We start from the raw sequence: 11466 nt of genomic DNA, 5'->3' as shown, positions 1-11466 counted from the left end.
TACAGCTGTTGGTTTTTATGACCATGTCAGTGCATTCATTTCAGTGATGTTGGCCAACCTAATAATTTCAAATTATGATTTGTAAGCAAAGTCTAAATGAGCTCTCCGACAGCTAGTGATGAGCTGGGGGGCGGGGAAGGCTTCAGGACCAGATTGTATTTACATTCACACCTAATCTACCTAGTGTGACAAAGCTCTGTCCTTATCTCTGTGGGTCCTGCATTTCCTGCAGATTTCGCTAGCCTCAGAGGCTCACTGTAACCCTCCATGTAGCCCTTCTCTCTCTCTCTCTCTCTCTCTAGGCAAGGGTCACAGCCTACTGAGCCATTTTCATCATAAGCAAGCAAGGGAGGTGAGGAGAAGCTAACCTCCCTTGCACAATCTTTGTTGTCTCCCAGTCTCAGTGATTAATCGGGCGGGAGGGGGAAGCCCAGGCCCACCCTCTACTCCAGGCTCCAGCCCAGGGACCCTAATAGTATCAGCTATGTTAGCTGACTTTTTAGAAACAGGACATGTACAATTCCCTGAGCCACTTCCCCACAGCAGCCCCCACTTCCTCAATATCCACTTCACCCTTACTTCAGGACCTCATTCCTTGTGCCTGATATGGTTTGTACTGCTCAGTCTCTCCAACAGTGCAGCTTCCTTCTACAGCTCCTAGCACGTACCCCCACCTGACTAACTGGGAGGTTTATAACTAGTTTCAGCCAACTCCTGATTGGCTTCAGGTGTCCCAATCAACCTAGATGTCCTCCCTGCCTTCTGGAAAGATCTTAATTGGCCCCAGGTGTCTTAACTGACCTGGAGCAGCTGCCATTTGCTTATCCTGATCACAGGGATTTGTTTAGCCTGTGGCTAATATATCTGTCTCCCACTACTTTACTATAGCCATCTGGCCTTGCCCCGTCACACTAGGTATCCATCAAACAGAGCTGTGTTGCCCAAATGATAGATTTTAGTTGCGGTTGGGTTATAAATCACTTGAATGCAGGGAGTAATGAAATGTTGTTATTCTTATTGTATGAGTAAAGGGCAGTAGAACTGTACTTAGCCTACGCTGATTGAGGGCGTCAAGAGAGAGGGTGGGGACAGGGTTTTGCTTGATGGTCTGCCTGACTCACAAGTACTGTTTGACCTGTCCGTCTCCACTGTTTAAAGACAGAGCTGATTAGGCTCCATATATAGTCTTTTATTTTGTTAAGTAACCACTACAGATGAAATCACTGTTAATCAGGTCTAAGTGCTTAGACCTGCTGTGAGACAGTGCTTCTGTGGAAGAGATGGCCCAGACTGCACTAACAGTGAGGTTCCCCCACTGACCGCTCAACTGAAATCACTGAAAGCTGGGTAGAACCTCAGAGACCAACTCACAGAGGTCACAGTGGCAGGTGGAAGCAGAAGGTCATGGCGCAGGGCTATTAGCAGCAGATCAATGGAGTGAATGGTGGCACAACAAACAACAGTGACCAGAGTGAACAGTGAGCAGCTGGAGGAACGAGCAAGGTGCCTTCTTGCCCCCCAACCTGGGAGGTGAACTCATGTGAAAGCACCTCTGAACTCTGAGTCTCCATTGACCAAGGACAACACCGGTGAGTGTTCATGAGACTGTTAAGAATGGTGGAGACACAACACAGTTCATGCAAACACACATGGCTGTGGCATCATACTTTCTATTTAAGCAAGAGATACCACACACTACAAACTGGAGGCCAATGTTATTGTGACCTGTTCATCCTGAAGTTGAACACTGGTTCTGAACAAGACCAGCAAATGCTCACTATCTTTCTGCAAAAAACTCAAGTGACCGGCTAGAAGCATGTGGTACAATAATGAAAGACTCAACAGTTGAAAAAGTGAAGAACTCTCTTACCACATTCAAAAAATTTGCATACATGGCTGATGAATGCACCGATGTAAATGGACATCAAGTATTAAGCCATTGTGTACATTATCTTGATGTCAGTAGTAGGCCAATAGATGCATTTCTAGATGTTCAAGTTATAGAAGACACATCGGCTGCATCTGTGACAACCCACATCTTAGAGGAGTTAAATGCTTGTCAATTGGACCCCAAACAGATGGCTGCTTATGCATTTGATGGAGCTGCAAACTTCTCTGGAAGACATGATGGACTACAAGGTTTGCTCAGAGAAAAGTATAGCCCTAATCTCTCCTATACACACTGCAGAGGCCATCTACTCCAATCAGTGCTAGTACGAGCTGCAGACTCTTCAAAAGACATTAAAAAAGCTATAAATGTAATGTCTTCCTTATATTATTTTTTCAGCAAGAGTCCAAAAAGACTGACTATCTTGGAAAATATAGAAGATACACTGGGACTGAAGTTCAAATTAGTCCAACCTGGGAAAACCCTCTGATTTTCTCATGAGCGATCCTTGGCTGCTGTCTTAAAATTACTCCAGCCATTATTACTGACTTTGGAAAGTATCTACCAAGATGGGATGGATCTAAGTGTTGAGGCTGGTGGATTACTTTTGATACTATGTTCAGAGAAGACTATTGCCATTCTCTCTCTTGTAAATCTACTGTTGAAACCACTTGGGTCATTAAACAATGCCATCCAGGTATCTGCTACAAGAGTAGTAGATCTTTGTCCAGCAATAGAAGCTACATTTGGATCAGAGAGCTATCCATTGAAAATGTAGTGGAAGAAGCAAAGACTTCAGTCCAGAAGTTGACTAGTGAAGGCATTTATATTGAATCCTTTAAGTGAAGAGGACAAGAAGTGTTTGTTAAGACAACTGGAAAAGTACACAGACTTGATTCTTAAAAATCTACAACAGCAACTTCTAGATTCTACTCAACTGCTACGTAGCTTTTACAGATCCCTGTCCTACAAAACACTGACAGTTGAGTGGAGTGCGGCACTACCAGCAATGGGGCTGCCATGTGCTCAGGACAGGACAGAGAATTTGAACACAGAGTGGAATATCATATGATGAATGAATAAAGATTTGACTTCAACTTCCTTTTTTATCATCACTAGTGGCTTGACCCAATCTTTGTGCTATGTTTCCTGGGATGTAAGAAGTAGGAATTCATCTCTTGCTACTCCCAGTCACAACAGCTACAGTTGAGCATTTTTTTCATCATCAGATAGAATTTTGTGTTCTGAAAGAAGTTGCCTTCTGCCTGATCTTGTGATTGAACTAATGAGCATATCAATTGAAGGAATGGAAGTACCGGACATATGAGAAGACACCAAAGATAAATGCTTTGCGTTCAAGAAGTTCATTAACAGAGTTGTGCAAAATTATAACACGAAACCAAGAAGGATGTAGATGTAGTGCTTCATAGAAGGCTTCAGTCGCTAACTTTAATTTGTGTGATGATTTTAAAACATGAGTTGAATCTAATGGTCATGAAACATTTTTCTGTTTTTACTATGGTGCCATACAACCCACCTTTACCCTCACGGTCTCACCCCTCATCAGCCCTGACACCCCCCCACTCCATCCCCCGTAAATTTGAACACACACCCTAATTTCAATTCCTGGGGAAAACACTGCGTAAGTTGTTAAACTATACATTCAAATACTTTTGGGATACTATTACAAACAATAGGAAGTGAGGCAGAAAGGTTCAATCACAAGCCATAACAACCATGTAGACTTGACATATGTTACTATAAGGAATAATCATCCCTGAGGTTTGAGTATACCCAAGGTGTGGCTCTGTTTGATTACTGTGGCTGGTCAGAAAGCACGTAAAGGCTTTTGTTCACTCAAAACCATGTTAGTTATACACATCTCACATTACAGTAATCACAACTGTGTAAAGAGTGTCTGAAACAGATTGAGTTTCAGTACTATTGTTGATTTCTCTGCACTGTATGTGCCAATAGTGTTGGGAATCCTCTTTCCATTCACAGCCAAATATAGACCTATGAGATTTTTTATTCCAGTTGTTAGTCTCCAGATTGGAGAGCACTATCTGTAGATGGATTGTTTACGCACTAGTAGTGAGAGCCTCACACTCACACCAGGGGCTTCATACTTTAAAATAAAAAAGAGGGGGGGACTGTCATAGCATGAGTAGTTAGTCCTTTAGGGGCAGTTGGGTTCAGCCTCACCTGTGCCTAATTATTTGCTTCCCACATGATGGCTTTGGGGTGGTGGTTGGATCAGGTGACCAGGCATTACATGATGATAGCTGGGGAACAGGGTTTCCTATAATACCCAATCTGCTCCAGCAGTCAGGTGAGATTAGGTATGGTCTTGAATTGGTTTAGCAGGGTGCTAGGGTTTGATATGAGGAGAGTCTTTTGGGGGATCCTGGGTCAAAAAGGATTGGAGAAGAAGCTCTCCTTACCAGCCAGAGGGAAAGATCTGGCTTGGAAAAAAGGGCAGGAAAAAAGAAGAAAAATTCCCCCCAAGAGGGAATTAAGTGTTCAAGAGGAGGGATGTAATGGACTGGTGAGCTTGGAGAAGGAGGCTGGAAGAATCTAGCTTTCCCTTAATTATTTTAGGTAATAAACCAGTTCCCAGGAGGGGAGAGTAATTACAAAGCATTACTGTGATGGTTTTGTCTCCCCGTGGAAGGAAGGAAACTGAGGCAGTAGTAGGATCTGTCACTGAATGAAATAAGACCAGGGGCGGCTCTAGCAATCCCGCCGCCCCAAGCAGGGCGGCACGCCGCAGGGCGCGCTCTGGCGGTCGCCGGTTCCACGGCTCGCAGGACCTCCTGCAGACATGCCTGCGGAGGTTCCGCGGCTCCGGTGGAGCATCCGCGGGCACGCCTGCGGGAGGTCCACCCGAGCCGCGGGACCAGCGGACCCTCCGCAGTCATGCCTGCGGCAGGTCCACCTGTCCCGCGGCTTCGGTGCACCTCCCGCAGGCATGACTGCGGAAGGTCCGCCGGAGCCGCCTGCCGCCCTGCCAGCAAAAGGCCGCCCCAAGCGCGCGCTTGGCGCGCTGGGGTCTGGAGCCGGCCCTGAATAAGACCCAGTTAAAGGACCCTAAAACCCCCATAACTGACCAGGGAGGATTTCTCCTAGTGTAGACACTGCACAAGGGAGCTATCAGCTGCATTGCAAAGACTCCCTTGGAAAGGTTGGTGTAGAAGTATGCGGGGGGTATGATGAGCATGCTGAATAGGGGCCATATCATGCAAGACTATGGAGTTTCTCAGCAATGCTGTGGCCCATGATGCTGCTGTAACTTATAAATTACCCCAGGGCTGTATAAATTATGCTGGGGCAGTGGCAGCCCTCAGAGCAGCACAGGACTGGAAATGTGCTAAGGTAATTGAAAGCTGCCGTAGTCACTGCTGGGCAATGAGTTAGGGACAATCTTAGAATTGCAGCTCAGAATCTCACCCCAGGATCTCAGTTCTAGATAACTGTGTTTACACAATTGTGGCACAATAAGGCAGTAGAAATTTATATCCAACACCTTTGAAAGCAAAGTACTGGCCAAACCAATACATCCACTGTAATAAAGAACTAATGGGTTATCTATCTCCAAATGTCATCACCTAAGATTTCCTAAACCATACCAAAGATACCAGAACAGCAGTTCAGTTTGAAAAGTCAAATATGACCTTGAAATAATGGGGAGTGGGCTGGTTAATAGCACTGATTTGCCCAAGTCCATCCTAACACAAATAGAGAATCCTGATTTCTTAATCTTTAGTTAACAATAGATCTTACATTACTGTAATTAATGCAGTCTGAATTGAAGAATAAAACAAAAAACAAACACTTGCCTTTCTAGCAGGTATTTCCTGGGGCTATATTCTTCGAAGATTTAGAGAGCTGCATATAAACAAAGGTCGTATCTACACTTAGATTTTCCTCAGTGTGGATTTAACACTAATGAAGCTCTACTAATGAAACTCCAGTGGTGCAAAAGTGGGAGAACTAATCTAGACCATCCAGTGGTCTGTGTACTACTCAGTGTTGTGCAGACCTGCTCTGAACAGTGTTGAATAATACCACATGGATGGTAAAAACATCTATACTAGCCACTGTTGCCACCACCAGATCAAATATAAAAGAATTCTGTAAAATTCTCAGTGTATACACAGCCTAAAGGTCATGGATTGTGAACATAAGAACATAAGAAAGGCCGTACCGGGTCAGACCAAAGGTCCATCTAGCCCAGTATCTGTCTACCGACAGTGGCCAATGCCAGCTGCCCTAGAGGGAGTGAACCTAACAGGCAACGATCAAGTGATCTCTCTCCTGCCATCCATCTCCATCCTCTGACAAACAAAGGCTAGGGACACCATTCTTACCCATCCTGGCTAATAGCCATTTATGGACTTAGCCACCATGAATTTATCCAGTCCCCTTTTAAACATTGTTATAGTCCTAGCCTTCACAACCTCCTCAGGTAAGGAGTTCCACAAGTTGACTGTGCACTGCGTGAAGAAGAACTTCCTTTTATTTGTTTTAAACCTGCTGCCTATTAATTTCATTTGGTGACCCCTAGTTCTTGTATTATGGGAATAAGTAAATAACTTTTCCTTAGCCACTTTCACAACATCACTCATGATTTTATATACCTCTATCATATCCCCCCTTAGTCTTCTCTTTTCCAAGCTGAAGAGTCCTAGCCTCTTTAATCTTTCCTCGTATGGGACCCTCTCTAAGCCCCTAATCATTTTAGTTGCCCTTTTCTGAACCTTTTCTAGTGCTAGAATATTTTTTTTGAGGTGAGGAGACCACATCTGTACACAGTATTCGAGATGTGGGCGTACCATGGATTTATATAAGGGCAATAATATAATCTCAGTCTTATTTTCTATCCCCTTTTTAATGATTCCTAACATCCTGTTTGCTTTTTTGACCGCCTCTGCACACTGCGTGGACATCTTCAGAGAACTATCCACGATGACTCCAAGATCTTTTTCCTGACTCGTTGTAGCTAAATTAGCCCCCATCATGTTGTATGTATAGTTGGGGTTATTTTTTCCAACGTGCATTACTTTACATTTATCCACATTAAATTTCATTTGCCATTTTGTTGCCCAATCACTTAGTTTTGTGAGATCTTTTTGAAGTTCTTCACAATCTGCTTTGGTCTTAACTATCTTGAGTAGTTTAGTATCATCTGCAAACGTAGCCACCTCACTGTTTACCCCTTTCTCCAGATCATTTATGAATAAATTGAATAGGATTGGTCCGAGGACTGACCCTTGGGGAACACCACTAGTTACCCTTCTCCATTCTGAGAATTTACCATTAATTCCTACACTTTGTTCCCTGTCCTTTAACCAGTTCTCAATCCATGAAAGGACCTTCCCTTTTATCTCATGACAGCTTAGTTTACGTAAGAGTCTTTGGTGAGGGACCTTGTCAAAGGCTTTCTGGAAATCTAAGTACACTATGTCCACTGGATCCCCCTTGTCCACATGTTTGTTGACCCCTTCAAAGAACTCTAATAGATTAGTAAGACACGATTTCCCTTTACAGAAACCATGTTGACTATTGCTCAAGAGTTTATGTTTTTCTATGTGTCTGACAATTTTATTCTTTACTATTGTTTCAACTAATTTGCCCAGTATCGACGTTAGACTTACCAGTCTGTAATTGCCGGGATCACACCTAGACCCCTTTTTAAATATTGGCGTTACATTAGCTAACTTCCAGTCATTGGGTACCGAAGTCGATTTAAAGGGCAGGTTACAAACCTTAGTTAATAGTTCCGCAACTTCACATTTGAGTTCTTTCAGAACTCTTGGGTGAATACCATCTGGTCCAGGTGACTTGTTAATGCTGATTTTATCAATTAATTCCAAAACCTCCTCTAGTGACACTTCAATCTGTGACAGTTCCTCAGATTTGTCACCTACAAAAGCCAGCTCAGGTTTGGGAATCTCCCTAACATCCTCAGCCGTGAAGACTGAAGCAAAGAATCCATTTAGTTTCTCCGCAATGACTTTATCGTCTTTAAGCGTTCCTTTTGTATTTTGATCATCAAGGGGCCCCACTGGTTGTTTAGCAGGCTTCCTGCTTCTGATGTACTTAAAAAACATTTTGTTATTACCTTTAGAGTTTTTGGCTAGCCGTTCTTCAAACTCCTCTTTGGCTTTTCTTATTACATTCTTGCACTTAAGTTGGCTGTGTTTGTGCTCCTTTCTATTTGCCTCACTAGGATTTGACTTCCACTTTTTAAAGGAAGTCTTTTTATCTCTCACTGCTTCTTTTACATGGTTGTTAAGCCACGGTGGCTCTTTTTTAGTTCTTTTACTGTTTTTCTTAATTTGGGGTATTCATTGAAGTTGGGCCTCTATTATGGTATCTTTAAAAAGGGCCCATGCAACTTGCAGGGATTTCACTTTAGTCACTGTACCTTTTAACTTTTGTCTAACTAACCCCCTCATTTTTGTATAGTTCCCCCTTTTGAAATTAAATGCCACAGTGTTGGGCAGTTGAGGTGTTCTTCCCACCACAGGGATGTTGAATGCTATTGTATTATGGTCACTATTTCCAACAACAGATTTTGATATTGCCTGCCTTGTAATTGATGTAATTGATATACCAGCTTCTACAAGGTAATGACTTGGAGGAATAGCAGAACACTCTTCCTTTAAAGATGACCTTCAAAGGGGGGAAAAAACTGGATTGGAGCATTCTTTTACATCTTTACTATGCTAAAGGATGTACTAATATATGGGCAATACTCTGTTTAGAAATAGATGTAGGGAGAAGAGATGAGGAACTTTAAAAGAAACTTATGAATGGCTCAAGCCCTGGAAGAAGCTACAGCTATCTCAGAAGCAGAGGTCAGTGTTATTCTTACCAGCCCATATCAGGATATGCACTAACTCTTTAGAGGAGGTTATAGGCACAACTTGGTCCTGGTGCAGTCAGGGACAAGGGTATTCTGGAGGATTTGTCTGGAGGGGCTCATGAGTGATCATGTGCCAACCAACCTAAAAAAGGGCAGCCTGTGAAACACTAGAGAGAAACCAGATCTGCAGTATTTCACTACCAACATGGTTGGAGAAGTAGCCAGTAGGACTGTGGGAAAATGGTCTGAAAACAGGCATGAGTAGAAAAGAGGGATGAAGCAAGAAAAGGAAAAGGCCTGTGACAGTTCAGCAGAGGTACAAGTTTGGGGGTCTGATATTGTTTTCTATCTTTGTTTAGGGCCCCCAGCTTGGACTTTCAATAAGAGTGGAAAGAAGCCCCCACATACTGAGTTTAGAAGGGCTGATGGATCACTGTGCTCCTCCCACCTACACAGTTTGCATCAACAGGAAAATGGACAGCTGGGCAGGGAAGAGCTGTTTAAGGACTATTTCAGCCCAGAGAGAGCTGGAAGATTGTGTGATTTTTGTTCCGAACTGTTTATCCTATAATGGGAGAGTTCTAGTCAAAGCACTAAATTACCCTACCATAAGAAGACTGTAGACCAGAGTGGAAAACTGAAGAATGGAGTTAAGTTTCTTCATTCTGTCAGTCGTGTGCCTGTTATTATTGAATCTTAGCTGCTCACTGCCAGCAACCTAGTCTTCAGTCTCGTTTGGATTTTCTAAACAGTTATTTTGTAGACTTGGTAAATATTTGCATTATACAAATGCTTAGAGGCTCCAAGTCAGACTCTATTTTGACTATTAGACTATTTCTCTACCTGTAATATTAAATAGCCACAATAAACTAACATGGGCGAATCCTTGTAAGAACTATAATCTCATTGATTGTTAGAACAAATAATTTTAAAAAGTTTCAGTGCATAAATATGAAAGATAAAAATAAAAGCCACTCAGTAACACACTTCCATAGACCATGCTAAGTAACAGTTATGGTCACTACTGCAAGGAGCTTCATTGACTCCCATCATGCACTTGGCAGCATAAGGGGGAAGATGAAAATGGCTTAACTGCTACCTGACAGGTTGTCAAGCCCGTCTGCTTCTTGGCCTGCCCCCTTAAGGATAAGGCCTCCAGCCAGTTACACCACCACCTTCTATAAGCCATTACCCTCTGATCCCACTGAGGGTTACCAAAAGAAACTACACCATCTGCTCAAGAAACTCCCTGAAAAAGCACAAGAGCAAATCCGCACAGACACACTCCTAGAATCCCGAGCAGGAGTATTCTATCTGCTACCCAAGATCCATAAAACTGGAAATCCTGGACGCCCCATCATCTCAGGCATTGGCACCCTGACAGCAGGATTATCTGGCTATGTAGACTCCCTCCTCAGGCCCTACGCTACCAGCACTCCTAGCTCTCTTCAAGACACCACTGACTTCCTGAGGAAATTACAATCCATTGGTGATATTCCTGAAAACACCATCCTGGCCACTATGGATGTTGAAGCCCTCTACACCAACATTCCACACAAAGATGGACTACAAGCTGTCAGGAACAGTATCCCTGATAATGTCATGGCAAACCTAGTGGCTGAACTTTGTAACTTTGTCCTCACCCATAACTATTTCACATTGGGGACAATGTATACCTTCAAATCAGTGGCACTGTTATGGGTATCTGCATGGCTCCACAGTATGCCAACATTTTTATGGCTGACTTAGAACAACGCTTCCTCAGCTCTCGTCCCCTAACGCACCTACTCTACTTGCGCTACATTGATGACATCTTCATCATCTGGACCCATGGAAAAGAAGCCCTTGAGGAATTCCACCATGATTTCAACAATTTCCACCGCACCATCAACCTCAGCCTGGACCAGTCCACATAAGAGATCCACTTCCTGGACACTACAGTGCTAATAAGCGATGGTCACATAAACACCACCCTATAGCGGAAACCTACTGACCGCTATACTTACCTACATCCCTCCAGCGTTTATCCAGACCACACCACACAATTGTCTACAGCCAAGCTCTATGATACAATCACATTTACTCCAACCCCTCAGACAGAGACAAACACCTACAAGATCTCTATCAAGCATTCTTACAACTACAATACCCACCGGCTGAAGTAAAGAAACAGATTGACAGAGCCAGAAGAGTACCCAGAAATCACCTACTACAGGACAGGTCCAACAAAGAAAGTAACAGAACGCCACTAGCTGTCACCTTCAGCCCCCAACTAAAACCTCTCCAGTGCATCATCAAGGATCTACAACCTATCCTGAAGGACGATCCCTCACTCTCACAGATCTTGGGAGACAGGCCAGTCCTCGCTTACAGACAGCCCCCCAACCTGAAGCAAATACTCACCAGCAACCACACACCACACAACAAAAACACTAACCCAGGAACCTATCCTTGCAACAAAGCCTGTTGCCAACTCTGTCCACATATCTATTCAGGGGACACCATCATAGGACCTAATCACATCAGCCACACTATCAGAGGCTTGTTCACCTGCACATCTACCAGTGTGATATATGCCATTATGTGCCAGCCTCTGCCTTTACATTGGCCAAACCGGACAGTTTCTACGTAAAAGAATAAATGGACACAAATCAAACATCAAGAATTATAACTTTCAAAAACTAGTTGGAGAACACTTCAATCTCCC

Source organism: Mauremys reevesii, linkage group 8 (assembly GCF_016161935.1).
Source record: "Mauremys reevesii isolate NIE-2019 linkage group 8, ASM1616193v1, whole genome shotgun sequence".
Taxonomy (NCBI): Eukaryota; Metazoa; Chordata; order Testudines; family Geoemydidae; genus Mauremys; species Mauremys reevesii.
Note: the sequence above shows the minus strand (reverse complement) of the source record.